Genomic DNA, 15,129 nt, shown 5'->3' on the forward strand with positions numbered 1-15,129 from the left:
AAGAAGAGCTAACAGTGTGGACTGATCACTCTCTGGACATACACATTCCAGGCATTTTGAGAACAGCCTCAGGAAAGGCCTTCTCTGGAATCAGATATCTCCCCTAGCCACTTTCAAGGACTAAAGGAGACATCACCCAGGTGGTCACCCAACTTCCGAGGATTAACAGTGATAACAGCCCACAGGCGAGTCTCCTGACTTAAAGTAAATTCCACAAGGAGACACCGCCCAAGTCAGGTAGACATTAAGTAATAGCTTTACACAATTTAGCTCTGACCCCTCCTTTCTTACAGCCTTACTAACTTTTTAGATCTCTAATTACTTACCTAACCACTTCTAGGAATATTTAGATAACCTTCTGTGCTAACAGCTATGCTCAGCCAGAACTCCCAGTTCAAGCTTCCCTGTAATTATCATTATTGATAGCATCCAGCCAGGTCCATCACCGGATGGAGGAAAGTACCTTATCAGAGATACCTCTGTACTTTCTAAGAACAGACTTAAGCATCCAGGCCACCTGTTTGAAAAGGCCTGGTGGATGTGCTAATTAAGCTTAACTTCCTCCTTTCCCAAACCTTACCTCCAGTTCCAGATCTCCCTTTAGCTATCACCAGAGGCATCTAGCTGTACACAGGTTGCCTAGAGACTGAGCACACTTTCCCCCACCCTGCAGAAAAACGGCAGACAGCTTGGACAGATAGGAGCCACAGGAAAAAAGAAGACAGTTTTATTTTCTCCCATTGACCTAGCAACTTATAGATTTTTAACATCCTTTACCAAACACATTTAAGGTTATAGCTGTGCACGTAAGATCCCTCTTCTTAGATGTTACCCATATTTAGCCTTTAGTTAATTCATTAGTCACTTCCCCTTTGGGTCACAAATGGTAATTAACAACTAGTGCCCCTCTTTGTAATTCTTATCAACCCTCCATTTGATCCTGATAGCGGACAATCACTGCCTGAGGAAGCTCAGGCTGAGTGTCCTGGGTGGAGGGGAGGATTGTGATTTTGGGGAGATATATAACTGTAAAGCAGAGGACAGGAGGAGAGGAAGGGAGAAGAAAATGGAAGAACGAGATGGGTAAGAACTGGAGAGGAACGAACTGAGATGGGGAAGAAGTAGATTGAAGGGCTACAGGATAGTACGACAGGAACGAGATGGAAGATGAGGAAGAGCCAGATGAGGGAGAAGGAGACGGGAGAGGAGATGATATGGGAAGGAACAAGATGGATGAGAACCTAGAAGGGGCAGAACTAGATGAAGGAATTAAGATAGAACCTAGAGGGGACAGTAGATAAATATAGAGAGAAATCAGACAAGAAAGGAGCTAGACATAAGAACAGAACTGAAGCTGTGTATAAAGGATGTTATGCCAGAGGAATTAAAGCAAGTGGACTATAGAACTTGGTGTGCTGAGATTCAATTTACAGAAAATAGTCCTCGCCGTTAGTAGTTCTCTCTCCTGAGCCCCTGGGATGTATAATATTAAGGCTGGTTCCACTAATATTATACAAGATCCACCATGGCTCCAGGGACTTGCGTTGATGCCTCCAGATCAGGACCCAGTCTCCAGGCTTGAAACTGTGAGGCTCACGGAGGGAGGAGGATGAGTACAGGGCCCGCAAGTGAGGCCAAATGTCTTTCTGCTCTCGGGACAGAGTTTTTAGGCTCTCAAGAAGGTCTGCCTCTTCTGGTGGCAGAATCAACTCAGTCTGGAGGCTAGGCACAAGAGGTGGAGGCAGACCATACATTATTTCAAAGGGTGTCATCCCCAGCTGATGAGGGGAGTTCTTTACACGGAACAAAGCAAAGGGGAGAAGAGTCACCCAGTCACCGCCAGTCTCTAGGGCTAATTTGGTTAGAGTCTCTTTTAGGGTCTGGCTCATTCTTTCGACCTGGCCTGAGCTCTGGGGTCTGCAACCACAATGTAGTTTCCACTCAGTCCCCAATGCAGTGGCTATTCCCTGATTTACCTGTGAGATGAAGGCTGGGCCATTCATTGTCTGACCCGATCATGTGTGGGAAGCCAAACCTGGGGAGGATTTCTTCCAGTATCTTCTTGGCCACCACATGAGCTGGTGCTTCAGTCCATTCTGAAAAGGTGTGTACAAGAACCAGCAGGTATTTATATTTACCTGGTGTGATCTCTGTGAAGTCTATTTCCCGTACGTACCTGGGCGAGTCCCTCTCACACGGGTGCCCCTTTCTCCTTTTGTTTTGTAGATGTTTACCAGTTGGCAAGCTTTGCACTCCGTGACAATTTTGTCGATCATGGCTGGCCTGTCAAATCTTCAGTGGGGACCCAGAGATCAATTCTCTCAGCTTTCAAGTGGGAGGTCTGATGAATTCTTATGAGTACATGCTTTCCTAGTAATCTCAGTAGCAGTATTTTTCCTGAAGGTAATTGCCACCAGCCATCCTTCTTGTATGCTCCTTCTAATTGACTAGCTCAGGCCTCTTCATCTGAGTTGTATTTTGGCAGCAAGGGCAGGTTGCGAGGGCTTGGGTCAGTCAGGACAGGTAGGGCTACAGTGCTTGTAGCCGCCTCCCTTGCTTTTTGACCTGCCAAATTGTTTCCTTTTGAAACCACATCTGTCCCCTTTTGATGTCCTGGACAGTACATCACTGCTAGCTTCTTGGGGAGCCAGAGTGCTTGTAACAATTTTAATATCTCTTGTTTATTTTTCATAGTCTTTCCCTCAGCACTCAGTAGTCCCCTTTTCATGTATATTGCCCCATGGATGTGTAAGGTAGCAAAAGCATACCTACTATCCGTGTAGATGTTGATCTTTTTGTCTTTGCCCAGGCATAAAGCTTTTGTCAATGCTATTAGTTCGGCCTCCTGGGCTGAGGTGCCAGCCGGTAGGGCTTCTGCCCAGACCACCTCCCAGGTGGTGGTGACTGCAGCCCCCGCATACCTGTGTCCATCCTGTACAAAGCTGCTCCCATCTGTGAACCAGGTTTCCTCCACGTCTGTCAGTGGTGTGTCACGGAGGTCTGGTCGAATGCAATGCACTTGGGAGAGAATCTTGTTGCAGTCATGTAGGGGGGCCTCTAGGTCTGGATCAGGTAGCATAGTGGCTGGATTGAGGGCAGCGGGCACCTGGAACGTTATTCTACCTGGGTTTAGGAGTAGAGCTTGGTAATGAGTCACTCTGGTGTTACTCACCCACCTGTCAGGAGACTGCTTTAGAACCAACGCCAGGGCATGTGGAGTAGCCACCACGAGGCTTTGCCCCAAAGTGAATTTGTCTGCATCTTTAACTAACAAGGCCACGGCAGCAATGATGTGTAGGCACAGGGGCCATCCTGCTGCCACAGAGTCCAATTTCTTAGATAAGTCGGCCACCGGCCTCCTCCAAGGCCCAATGCTCTGGGTCAGCACCCCTTTGCCACTCCCCTATTTTCATCTACATTCAGGAGAAAAGGCTTGTTGATGTCAGGGAGACCCAGGGCTGGGGCTTCTAGTAATTTTTGCTTAATGATGTCAAAGGCAGTCTGCCTTTCAGAGTTCCACGTCAGAGTCTGTTCTTTTGTGGCCTCATAGAGGGGGCGAGCAATTTTAGTATATCCTAGAATCTACAGTCTGCAAAACCCTGTAGAGCCTAGAAACTCTCTGACTTGCCTTACCGTCCTAGATATTGGTATTTTTTAAAATTTAATTTAATTTTTTTTAAATGCTGAATGCCATTTATTGAAGGAGGGAGGAGGTCTTAAATACAGGCTTACAACACAATGGGAGGACCCCAGAGGGCAGAAGTTCGCTACCCATGTCTTGCAGCTATGCTGTTAATGCCCATTATGCAGGATACACAGACAAGGAACTTCCCTTAAGCATTCAGGAGGGTATAACCTGGCAGGGAATTAGCATAGGGAGGATATCAAGGTCAAGGTCAGCAAGCAAGACAACAGTTACCCAAAACAGGGACCAGGGACCTACAGGTCCCCCTTTTACTAAAAAATGAGCTTCTGACTTAGGTTGTGTGAGACATCAGCAGGTCACCTTACCTGTCATGGAGACGCCTGCCCAGGCCACACAGGTGCTCTGTCTTAGGTTGGTGAGCGCCCCCCAGGAATTACCCGTCTCTGAATACTCATTATCATACAGGTTCAGTCATGTGTGAGCTGCAGAGTTAACTGCTGCCAAAGATCTCAAAGTGGCACTGGTCTTGCAATCTGTGTGTTTGACACAGAAAAGACCAACAGAAGTCCTAACCCACCCATAGCCAGTAGGCTAAAGGCAACTGAGCCATTCCCTTCCTTAATGAGCCTTACTGCAAATTGGAGTCCTTGTAAGATGGTATCCCAAAAGCAAATGGAACTCGCGTTTATAAATTTATAATTTTCAAAGTCAATTGAAATGTATATAACTATTGAATTAAATTTATCATGCCCAATAGAATTAAAGATTAACTAACTGTGGTAGCTATTTTTGCTGCCAGGGTCTCCACTGTGCTAGCTGTAGTAAACAATTATGAAATGGTAATCCCAGAAACAGTAGCAGTGGTGGCCGCCTCTGCTATAACAGCAACAACGGCAGCAGCAATGTCAAATTCTCTTTTGGAGTGTGTGGGCATCCACTGGCATGGATACAACTCCAGGAACACAAACTGTCAGACCCATTTTTCTTGATCCCAGCCCAACTTAAGCTGGCAGCTCTGCAAAAGAATAATTAAGAACCATAAAGAAAAAACAGGCAGCTCACAAGGAGCATAACTAATGGTCTTATAATGGCTACATTCAGGCTCATGAATTTTAAGGTATCTTCAAAGGGAGCTAAATGAATTTCAGGAGGCCAATAAATGTTGCACAGAGCCACTCCTGAAAAGTAGGTACTATACCAGCTTGAAGAGGATTTTGAAAATGAAAAGGCTTAGCTGGCATGCTACTATTAACAAATGGAGGTCAGTGACCTTCAAAGTTATCCTTAATCTCCAAGGTGTCTGGGTGACACGTTCTCAAACATACTTGAAAAAGCAGTTACCATACATTACCTTCTGGAGAATCCAACCACATGGCTATAGTTCCTAGGCTTATGTTAATGCTTGCCAAAGCTGGCCATATTGGGCTCTCAGTGCCCATTGTCATCAGAAGGGGAGAGATTTTCATGAAGGCCCAATAGGTCTCTGCCATGTTGGGAGCTCTCAGGAATCCAAAGAGGAACCTCATTGTCCTGAGGGAAGACATAAACAGAACCCCGCCCACACCAACACCAGGCTGGGTCTCCTCCAAGTGCCAGTAGAAAGATCCTTATATCGTTCCAGAAGGTGATTTGCAACAGGAGCCCTCCAGTGCTTATCTGTAGCAGATGCTCCAGCAGAATCCACTGATAAAAAATTTAAAATGTATATAACAAGGGAAAGAATAGAATGTGGAGAGGAATGATGAGTCCCTAGTTCCCCCATTTTACTTTAGCAAAATATGTTTGTTTGTTTTTTTTAATAGTTCAAATTTTTCTTTTCTTTTTTATTTTTTAATTAATTAATTAATTAATTTTTCTATTATCAGCTTGATACAGTATAGCTAGAGTTTTCCTGCCTTGCCCACAGTCAGGACAAATCTTTGTCACCCTCCAGTCCCACAGCCGCTCAGACCCAACCAAGTAAATACAGAGACTTATATTGCTTACAAACTGTATGGCCGTGGCAGGCTTCTTGCTAACTGTTCTTATAGCTTAAATTAATCCAGTTCCACAAATCTATACCCTGCCATGCGGCTTGTGGCTTACCGGCATTTTCACATGCTGCTTGTCCTGGCAGGCAGCGGCTGGCAGTGTCTCCTTCTGCCTTCCTGTTCTTTTATTTCTCCTCTCTGTTAGTCCTGCCTATACTTCCTGCCTAGCCACAGCCAATCAGGTTTTATTTATTGACCAATCAGAGCAACTTGACATACATACCATCCCACAGCACAGCCAAATGCAGACCATCTCAGACACCTGCACTCAGGCCCGTGGTCCTAATCATCCTCTATGTGGACCTGCTGGGTAAAGCCACGAGGAGCCTAAGAACGGGCTCCCACAGGACATACAGAACATCCTACAGCAATACAGTATAAATTCTTATCTTAATAGTGAAATGTTTCATTGAGGCTTGTTCAGTAATTGAGTAAAATCAAAACTTAATATAAGCCATAGTCATCCTAGGGTCCCATGATATATATATATATATATATATATATATATATATATATATATATATATATATATATATATATATAGCCTCCATGATTCTGTGGGTTGCAGTCTGATTGTTCTTTACTTTATATCTAGAGTCAACTTATGAGTGAGTACATACCATGTTTGTCCTTCTGGGTTTGGGTTACTTCACTCAGGATGATTTTTTCTAGTTCCATCCATTTGCCTGCAAATTTCATGCTTTCATTGGTTTTCTCTGCTGAGTAGTACTCCATTGTGTATATGTACTACATTTTCTTAATCCATTCTTCAGTTGACAGGCATCTAGGTTGTTTCCAGGTTCTGGCTATTACAAATAGTGCTGCTATGAACATAGTTGAGCATATATCTTTATGGTATGATTGAGCATTCTTTGGGTATATGCCCAAGAGTGGTATGACTGGGTCTTGAGGTAGTTCGATTCCTAATTTTCTGAGAAACCGCCATACTGATTTCCTCAGTGGTTGTACAAGCTTGCATTCCCACCAACAGGGGAGGAGTGTTCCCTTTTCTCCACATCCTCTCCAACATTGACTGTCATCAGTGTTTTTGATCATAGCCATTCTGACAGGTGTAAGGTGGTATCTCAGAGTCGTTTTGATTTGCATTTCTATGATGATTAAGGATGTTGAACATTTCTTTAAATGTCTTTAAGCCATTTGTGATTCTTGTTTTTTCAATTCTCTGTTTAGCTCTTTAGCCCATTTTTTAAATTGGATTGTTCAATATTTTGATGTCTAGTTTCTTGAGTTCTTTATATACTGTGGAGATCAATCTTCTGTCAGATGTGGGGTTGGTGAAGATCTTTTCCCATTCTGTAGGCTGTCTTTTTGTCTTATTGACTGTGTCTTTTGCCCTGCAAAAGTTTCTCAGTTTCAAGAGGTCCCATTTATTAATTGTTGTGCTCAGAGTCTGTGCTGTTGGTGTTATATTTAGGAAGTGGTCTCCAGTGCCAATGCGTTCAAGAGTACTTCCTACTTTCTCTTCTATTAAGTTCAATGTAACTGGATTTATGTTGAGGTCTTTGATCCACTTGGACTTGAGTTAGTGCATGGTGACAGATATGGATCTATTTGTAATCTTTTACAAATGAGATCCAGTTATGCCAGCACCATTTGTTGAAGATACTTTCTTTTTTCCATTGTATAGTTTTGGCTTCTTTGTCAAAAATCAGGTGTTCATATGTGCAAGGATTAATGTCAGGGTCTTCAATTCGATTCCATTGTTCCGTATGTCAGTTTTTATACCAATACCAAGCTGTTTCTTTGTTTTTTGTTTTTTTTTAGACTTATTTATTATGTATACAGAATTCTGTCTGCATGTTTGCCTGCAGGCCAGAAGAGGTTGTCAGATCTCTTTACAGATGGTTGTGAGCCACCATGTGGTTGCTGGGAATTGAACTCAGGACCTTTGGAAGAACAGCCAGTGGTCTTAACCTCTGACCCTTCTCTTCAGCCCCCCAAGCTGTTTTTATTACTATAGTAATATGCTCTATAGTAGAGCTTTAGGTCAGGAATGGTGATGCCTCCAGAGGTTGCTTTATCATACAGGGTTCTTTTAGCTATCCTGGGTCTTTTGTTTTTCCATATGAAGTTGAGTATTTCAGTTGAGACTTTCCAAGTCTGTGAAGAATTGTGTTGGGATTTTGATGGGGGATTGCATTGAATCTGTAGATTGCTTTTGGTAAGATTGCCATTTTTACTATGCTAATCCTACCCATCCATGAACATGGGAGATCCGTCCGTTTTCTGATATCTTCTTCAATTTCTTTCTTTAGAGATTTAAAGTTCTTATCAAAAAGGTCCTTCACTTGTTTAGTTAGTGTTATCCCAAGGTATTGTATATTATTTGTGGCTATTATAAAGGGTAATGTTTCTCTGACTTCTTTCTTAGCCCTTTTATCATTTGTGTATAGGAGTGCTACTGATTTTTTAAGTTGATCTTGTATCCTGCCACTTTACTGAAGGAGTTTATCAGCTGTAGAAGTTCCCTGGTAGAGTTTTTGGGGTCACTTATGTATACTATCATATCATCTGCAAATAGTAAAAGTTCGACTTCTTCCTTTCCAATTTGTATCCCTTTGATCTCCTTTTGTTGTCTTATTGCTCTAGCTAGAACTTATAGTACTATATTGAATAAATATGGGGAGAATAGACAGCCTTGTCTTGTTCCTGATTTTAGTGGAATCGCTTTGAGTTTCTCTCCGTTTAATTTAATGTTGGCTGTCAGCTTGCTGTAAATTGCCTTTATTATGTTTAGGAATGTTCCTTGTATTCTTGATCTCTCTAAGACCTTTATCATGAAGGGGTGTTGGATTTTGTCAAAGGCCTTTTCAGCATCTAATGAGATGATTATGTGGTTTTTTTTCTTTCTGTTTGTTTATATGGTGTATTACATTGACAGATTTTTGTATGTTGAACCATCCTTGCATCGCTGGGATGAAACCTACTTGATAATGATGGATAATTGTTTTGATGTATTCTTGGATTCGGTTTGCCAATATTTTGTTGAGTATTTTTGCATCAATGTTCATGAGGGAGATTGGTCTGTAGTTCTCTTTCTTTGTTGCATCTTTGTGTGGTTTGGGTATCAGGGTAATTGTAGCCTCATAAAAAGAGTTTGATAGTGTTCCTTCTGTTTCTATTGTGTGGAACAATTTGAAGAGTGTTGGTATTAGTTCTTCTTTGAAAGTCTGGTAGAATTCTGCACTGAAACCATCTGGTCCTGGGCTTTTTTTGTTTGGGAGAATTTGATAACTGTTTCTATTTCTTTAGGGGTTATTGGTCTATTTAAATGGTTTATCTTGTCTTGATTTAATTTTGGTATGTGGTATCTATCCAGAAAACTGTCCATTTCTTCCAGATTTTCCATTTTTGTGGAGTACAGGTTTTTGAAGTATGACCTGATGATTCTCTGGATTTCCTCATTGTCTGTTGTTATGTCTCCCCTTTCATTTCTAATTTTGTTAATTTGATTGCTCTCTCTTTGCCTTTCGGTTAATTTGGCTAGGGGTTTGTCTATCTTGTTGATTTTTTCAAAGAACCAACTCTTTGTTTCATTGATTTTTTTTTTTTTTTGTATTGTTCTCTTGGTTTCTATTTCGTTGATTTCAGCCCTCAATTTGATTATTTCCTGGCATCTATTTCTCCTGGATGAGTTTGTTTCTTTTTGTTCTAGAGCTTTCGTTGTGCTGTTAATTCATTGGTATGGGATTGCTTCATCTTCTTTATGTGTGCATTTAGAGCTATGAATTTGCCCCTTAGCACTGCTTTCATAGTGTCTCATAAGTTTGCGTATGTTGTACTTTCATTTTCATTGAATTCTAGGAAGTCTTTAATTTCTTTCTTTATTTCTTCCTTGACCCATTGGTGTTTCAGGTGGGCATTATTCAGTTTCCATGGGATTGTAGGCTTTCTATAATTTTTGTTGTTGTTGAAGTCTAACTTTAAGGCATGGTGGTCTGATAAGATACAGGAGGTTATTCCAATTTTTTTGCATCTGTTGAGATTTGTTTTGTGACCAAACATGTGGTCAATTTTTTAGAAGGTTCCATGGGGTGCTGAGAAGAAGGTATATCCTTTTGTGTTAGGATGGAATGTTCTGTAATTATCTATTAAGTCCATTTGAGTCATAACATCTGTTATGTCCTTTATTTCTCTGTTAAGTTTCAGTCTAGTAGATCTGTCCTTTGGTGAGAGTGGTGTGTTAAAATCTCCCACTACTAATATGTGGGGTTTGATGTGCATTTTAAGCTTTAGTAATGTTTCTTTTATGAATGTGGGTGCCTTTGTATTGGGGGCATAAATGTTCAGAATGGAGATTTCATCTTGGTGGATTTTTCCTGTGATAAATATGTAATGTCCATCTGATCTCTTTCAGTTGATTTTAGTTTGAAGTCTATTTTATTAGATATTAGGATAGCTACACCAGCTTGTTTCTTAGGTCTATTTGCTTGGAAAGTCTTTTCCCAGCCCTTTACTCTGAGGTAGTGTCTGTCTTTGAAGTTAAGGTGTTTCTTTTATGCAGCAGATGGATGGATCCTGTTTTCTTATCCATTCTGTTTGTCTGTGTCTTTTTTATATGTGAGTTGAGACCATTGGTATTGATGGATATTAATGACCAGTGATTGTTAATTCCTGTTATTTTTTGTGGTCATGTTGTGTTGTCCTTCTTTGGTGTTTGTTGGTGTGGGATTATCTATTGCCTGAGTTTTCATGGGTGTGTTTAGCTTCTTTGTGTTGGATTTTTCCTTTTAGTGCTTTCTGTAGGGCTGGGTTTGTGGACAGGTATTGATTAAATCTGGTTTTATCATGGAATATTTTGTTTACTCCGCCTATGGTGATTGAGAGTTTTGCTGGGTATAATAGTCTGGGTTGGCATCAGTGGTCTCTTAGCATCTGCATAACATTTGTCCAGGACCTTCTAGCTTTCATAGTCTCTATTGAGAAGTCTGGTGTTATTCTGATGGGTTTGCCTTTATATGTTATTTGGTCTTTTTCCTTTGTGGCTTTTAATATTTTTTCTTTGTTCTGTATGTTTAGTGTTTTGATTATTATGTGGTGAGGGGGCTTTTTTTTTTTTTTGATCCAGCCTATTTGGTGTTCTGTATGCTTCTTGTATCTTCATAGGTATTTCTTTCTTTAGGTTAGGAAAGTTTTCTTCTATGATTTTGTTGAATATATTTTCTGTGCCTTTGAGTTGGTATTCTTCTCCTTTTTCTATCCCTATTATTCTTAGGTTTGGTCTTTTCATGGTCCCAAATTTCTTGGACGTTTTGTGTTTCGACCGTTTTGTCTTTAGTGTTTTCTTTGACTGATGAATCTATTTTCTCTATTGTGTCTTCAGTGTCAGAGATTCTCTGTTCCATCTCTTGCATTCGGTTGGTTATGCTTGTTTCTGTAGTTCCTGTTCGTTTAGTCAGGATTTTTTATTTCTAGCATTCCCTCAGCATGTGTTTTCTTTATTGTCTCAATTTCATTTTTCAGATCTTGGAATGTTTCTTTCATCTGTTTAATTACTTTTTCTTGGCTTTCTTTGATTTCTTCCAATTTTTTGTTTGTTTTTTCTTCCATTTCTTTAAGGGAATTTTCTATTTCCTCTTTATGGGAGTTTTTCATTCCCTCTTTAATGGAGTTTTTTATTTCCTCTTTAAGGGAATTTTTTATTCCTTCTTTAAGGGAATGTTTTTATTTCTTCTTTAAGGGCCTCTATCAAATTCTTAAAGTCATTTTTAGGATTGATTTCTGTTTCTTCTGCCTTGGTATTTTCAGGTCTTGCAGGTGTAGAATCATTAGGTTCTGATGTTGTCATATAGGTCTTTATGTTGTTGCCTGTATTTTTGCACCAGTGTCTACTCATCTCTTCCTCTGCTCGGTGCAGGCAGTGTCTGTGTCTGAGAGTGCCTCTCTTGTTCTAATTTTTAGTCTTGGTTAAATTGGTGCTGTTGGGCTCTGTTTCTTCGGGAGCAGCTTAGTCAAATCAGTGTTAGTGGGTTCTGTCTCTGGGAGCAGTTGTTCCCAGTTGATGTAGGGTGTGTAGGGTTTTTAGTGGTTGTTAGGTTTGTAGGGGTTAATTTTTTTTGGGGGGAGCGGGTGGGTGGGTTACTTCTTTTTTTTTGTCGGGGAGCAGGGAAAGGTAGCTATCTGGTTGCTGGGACTCTCTCCGATGGGTAGGGCCTAGGGGCTAGAGACCTGATCAGTTGGTTTGGAGATGGAAGCTTACCTGTTCTCAGTCGGTGAAGTGTATACTTATGATTCTGGTGATCTTAGCTATGCAACCTAAACCTGAGGAATCTAAGTATTGCTCTGGACCATGCTAATGAACCTCTACCTATCCAACCTCCTGCTCCTCAGGTGTCTGCCTCTGGCTCCTCCTTTAGTCCCTCCTCCTCTCCTATATCAGGTCACTCCAACTGCCTGACTCTGGCTCCCACCTTGACTTCTGTCTCTCATTCTCGAGCTGCTCTGAGGAAAGATGAGAAGAAATCCTGTAAACAGAACTGCCAAATGCTGGCACATGCTATCCGACCTGCTGCCTGAAGGCCTCCAGGTCCCTGTTTTAAGTGTGGTAGAGAAGTCACTGGGCTGGTGCCTGCCCTGCCTGCCCCACGTGGGCCACCGCCTGGGCCCAAAGTACCACCAAGAGGGACACTGGTCAGCTGGGGACATCAAACAAAGATCACCCTCCAGCCGACCTCCCATGCTTGGCAATGGATGAGGATTGAAGGTCCCATGTTCTGGCCCAACCACAGCCATCTGTCACAGGGAACCCAGGGTAGCCATTACAGTATTGGGGTGATCTATTTCCTTTCTTGGGACACTTACTCATTCCTGTTGGAGTTTTGGGGACCCACCTCTCCTTCTCATTTCCCTATTGTCAGGGTTGGAGGACAGCCTTACCTGCCTCACCAGACCCCACCACTTAATTGTATTTTCAGGGGTATCCCTCTCACCCACACATTTTTAGTTGTACCAACCTGCCCTGTGTCCCTAATGAGAAGAGTTTTTCTAGCTAAGGTAGGAGCTTTTATTTCATTTGCCTTACCCCAGACTCATCAGCAGCTCCTCTCCTCCCCCTCCACCTCCTAGCCACCCAGCCTACTAGCTCTATCATTTCATTTTCCTTGCCAGCTTCTCAGGTGGATTCCAAAGTCTGGGACACCAAGAACTCTTCTATTGCTAGGCACTGTCCCTCTATTATTATCCAGTTGCAGGACCCTACCAGGTACATTACCCAACTCAGTACCCTCTCTCACTCCAGAGCCTCAAGGGACTTAAGCCTATCATTTCTGACCTTCCCAGAAAAAAAGCACACCCCAGATTTCTCTCTCTCTCTCTCTCTCTCTCTCTCTCTCTCTCTCTCTCTCTCTCTCTCTCTCTCTCTCTCTGTCTCTCTGTCTCTTGCTAACACAAACCAATAAAATTCTGATAGCAGAGTATTAAACATATTGTGGCTACCAGCTCAAGATTTTAAATTCCTTGTGGCTGCTTCTTACTGTGTTTAAAAATTATTCTGAGCTCCAGAGCCAGCTTGAATCCACCTGGACAGGTCAGATCCACTTCAGATAAGTATAATTCAAACTTTCCTGGTCCTGGGACCCCCCTCCCTCACCCTGGGACTCCTCAGGGACCCCCAAGGTAAATTTTTTTCTAAACTTCCTCTTTAGCCTCACCAGCACCTTGTCAGACCCAGTCAGATCCAAGTGGTGATGGACAATTCCACAAGAGCCTGAAACAGCAGAAGATGATGGACAATTCCCAAAATGGTGGAGGACAATTCACTACCTCAGGACATCTGACTACCCCAAAAGGCCCCTTCCCTAGCCCCAAAGTTAACTGATACCCACCAAGTCAGCTGCAAGCAGTTTTGGAAGACACAGCACCCCCATTCCCATTCACTTGCCATTTTTTATAAAAAACAAAGAGTCTAGAATGTTAGAATTCCTAGCCACTCCCCCAGCTATATGACCACACATATGCTATCCAGTAGCCAGGGAAGATGCTTAGTCATCGTAGGACCTTATATTTTACATAATCCATGTGCTGTGTGATCCCATAATCTGCACACAGCATGGTCACATAATCTATTCGCATGCGTGGCGTAGCTACATAAGCCCATATGCGCATGTGTGTGTGGAACCTATAAAAGTGGGTTCTTCCTATTCCCCCTGCCCTCTTCCTGCACGGTCATTCCATAGGCCTATGCACACCCCTTCTGTTTTCTTCCCTTAATAAACTCTTATACTGGGTTTTGTTGTACCTCGTGGCTTTTCTCACACAGTAAACAGCGCCACTTAATGAATAACATTGTGCAGTTTAATAAATAACACTTCTCTCAGTTTCTGACTAAGGTGAACATTTTCCTGTTCTCTACCCAGGAAGAGGCAAGAACCTCCAAATCTTTTCTGGTTCATTTTCCTTCATCCTCTAGGTCTCAGTTTAGACCTTTCTAAGTTGTCTTCCTATCTTCCTATATTGATCTGGTTCAGGATCTGATCCCTATGAATGCATACCCACTCCAATACTTGGGCTGAGCAGTGGGCACTTGTGATCCAAATACCTGGGCAGACTCACATGGAAACTTCATGACTCAGGGGTCTGATCTGTGCCTTGGCTGGTGTGAGACTCTGCCTAATGGACCTGTGCCCATTAGAGAGCTATTTTGTACCATTTAGTAACAGCCTGTGTGTGTGGTGGCAGTGGCGGCGGCGGCGGCGGTGTGTGTGTGTGTGTGTACATGCATGGGTATGCTTGGCCTGTGAAGAGAAGCCCTTCTTTTACTCCTAACCATTTCCACCTGTTTCTGATACATCTCTGGAGGCAGATGCAGTGGTCTTTGCTGGCATTAGGACCTTCCTCACTCAGTCTTTGCTCTTCTACCAACTTACATAAGGACTGGGACAAGTCTTTGCTCTTTCTTGGTATCTTTCATGTATCTGTGATACATGCATCTTGCTTCTTAGCATACAGTACATGCTCAATACATACTTACTTGAAATTGGGCAGGGCATATGTCTGCAATCCCAGAGTATTGCTGCAAGTTTAGGGCCAACCAAGAGCTACATAGTGAGTTCAAGGCTGGCCTGGACTACATAGCAAAACTGTTTCACTAAGCTGTGCTGGGGGTGAAACTTAGCAGGCAGAGTGCTTTCCTGGCAGTCACAAATGCTTGGGCTCCAACCCCAGCCCTGCAGAAACCAGGCATAGAGTAGGCACTGTAAACCAGTGCTTCGACACTGGGGAAATAGAGGCAGAAGGATCAGAACTGCAAGGTCAGTTAAAGTGTTGAGGGTAGCCTGGGCTACATGAGACTCTGCCTCCAACAAAAAACTAACTATGCTTATTTGTATTACAAGGAAACTAAAAACCAGAGCAGGGCAGAAGCAGCAGCCATGTAGCAAGTCCATGTATAGCCTATAGGCTAGCCTTATACAGCACCCCCCCCACCTCCACCCA

This window comes from Peromyscus maniculatus, chromosome 4, assembly GCF_049852395.1.
Source record: "Peromyscus maniculatus bairdii isolate BWxNUB_F1_BW_parent chromosome 4, HU_Pman_BW_mat_3.1, whole genome shotgun sequence".
NCBI lineage: Eukaryota > Metazoa > Chordata > Mammalia > Rodentia > Cricetidae > Peromyscus > Peromyscus maniculatus.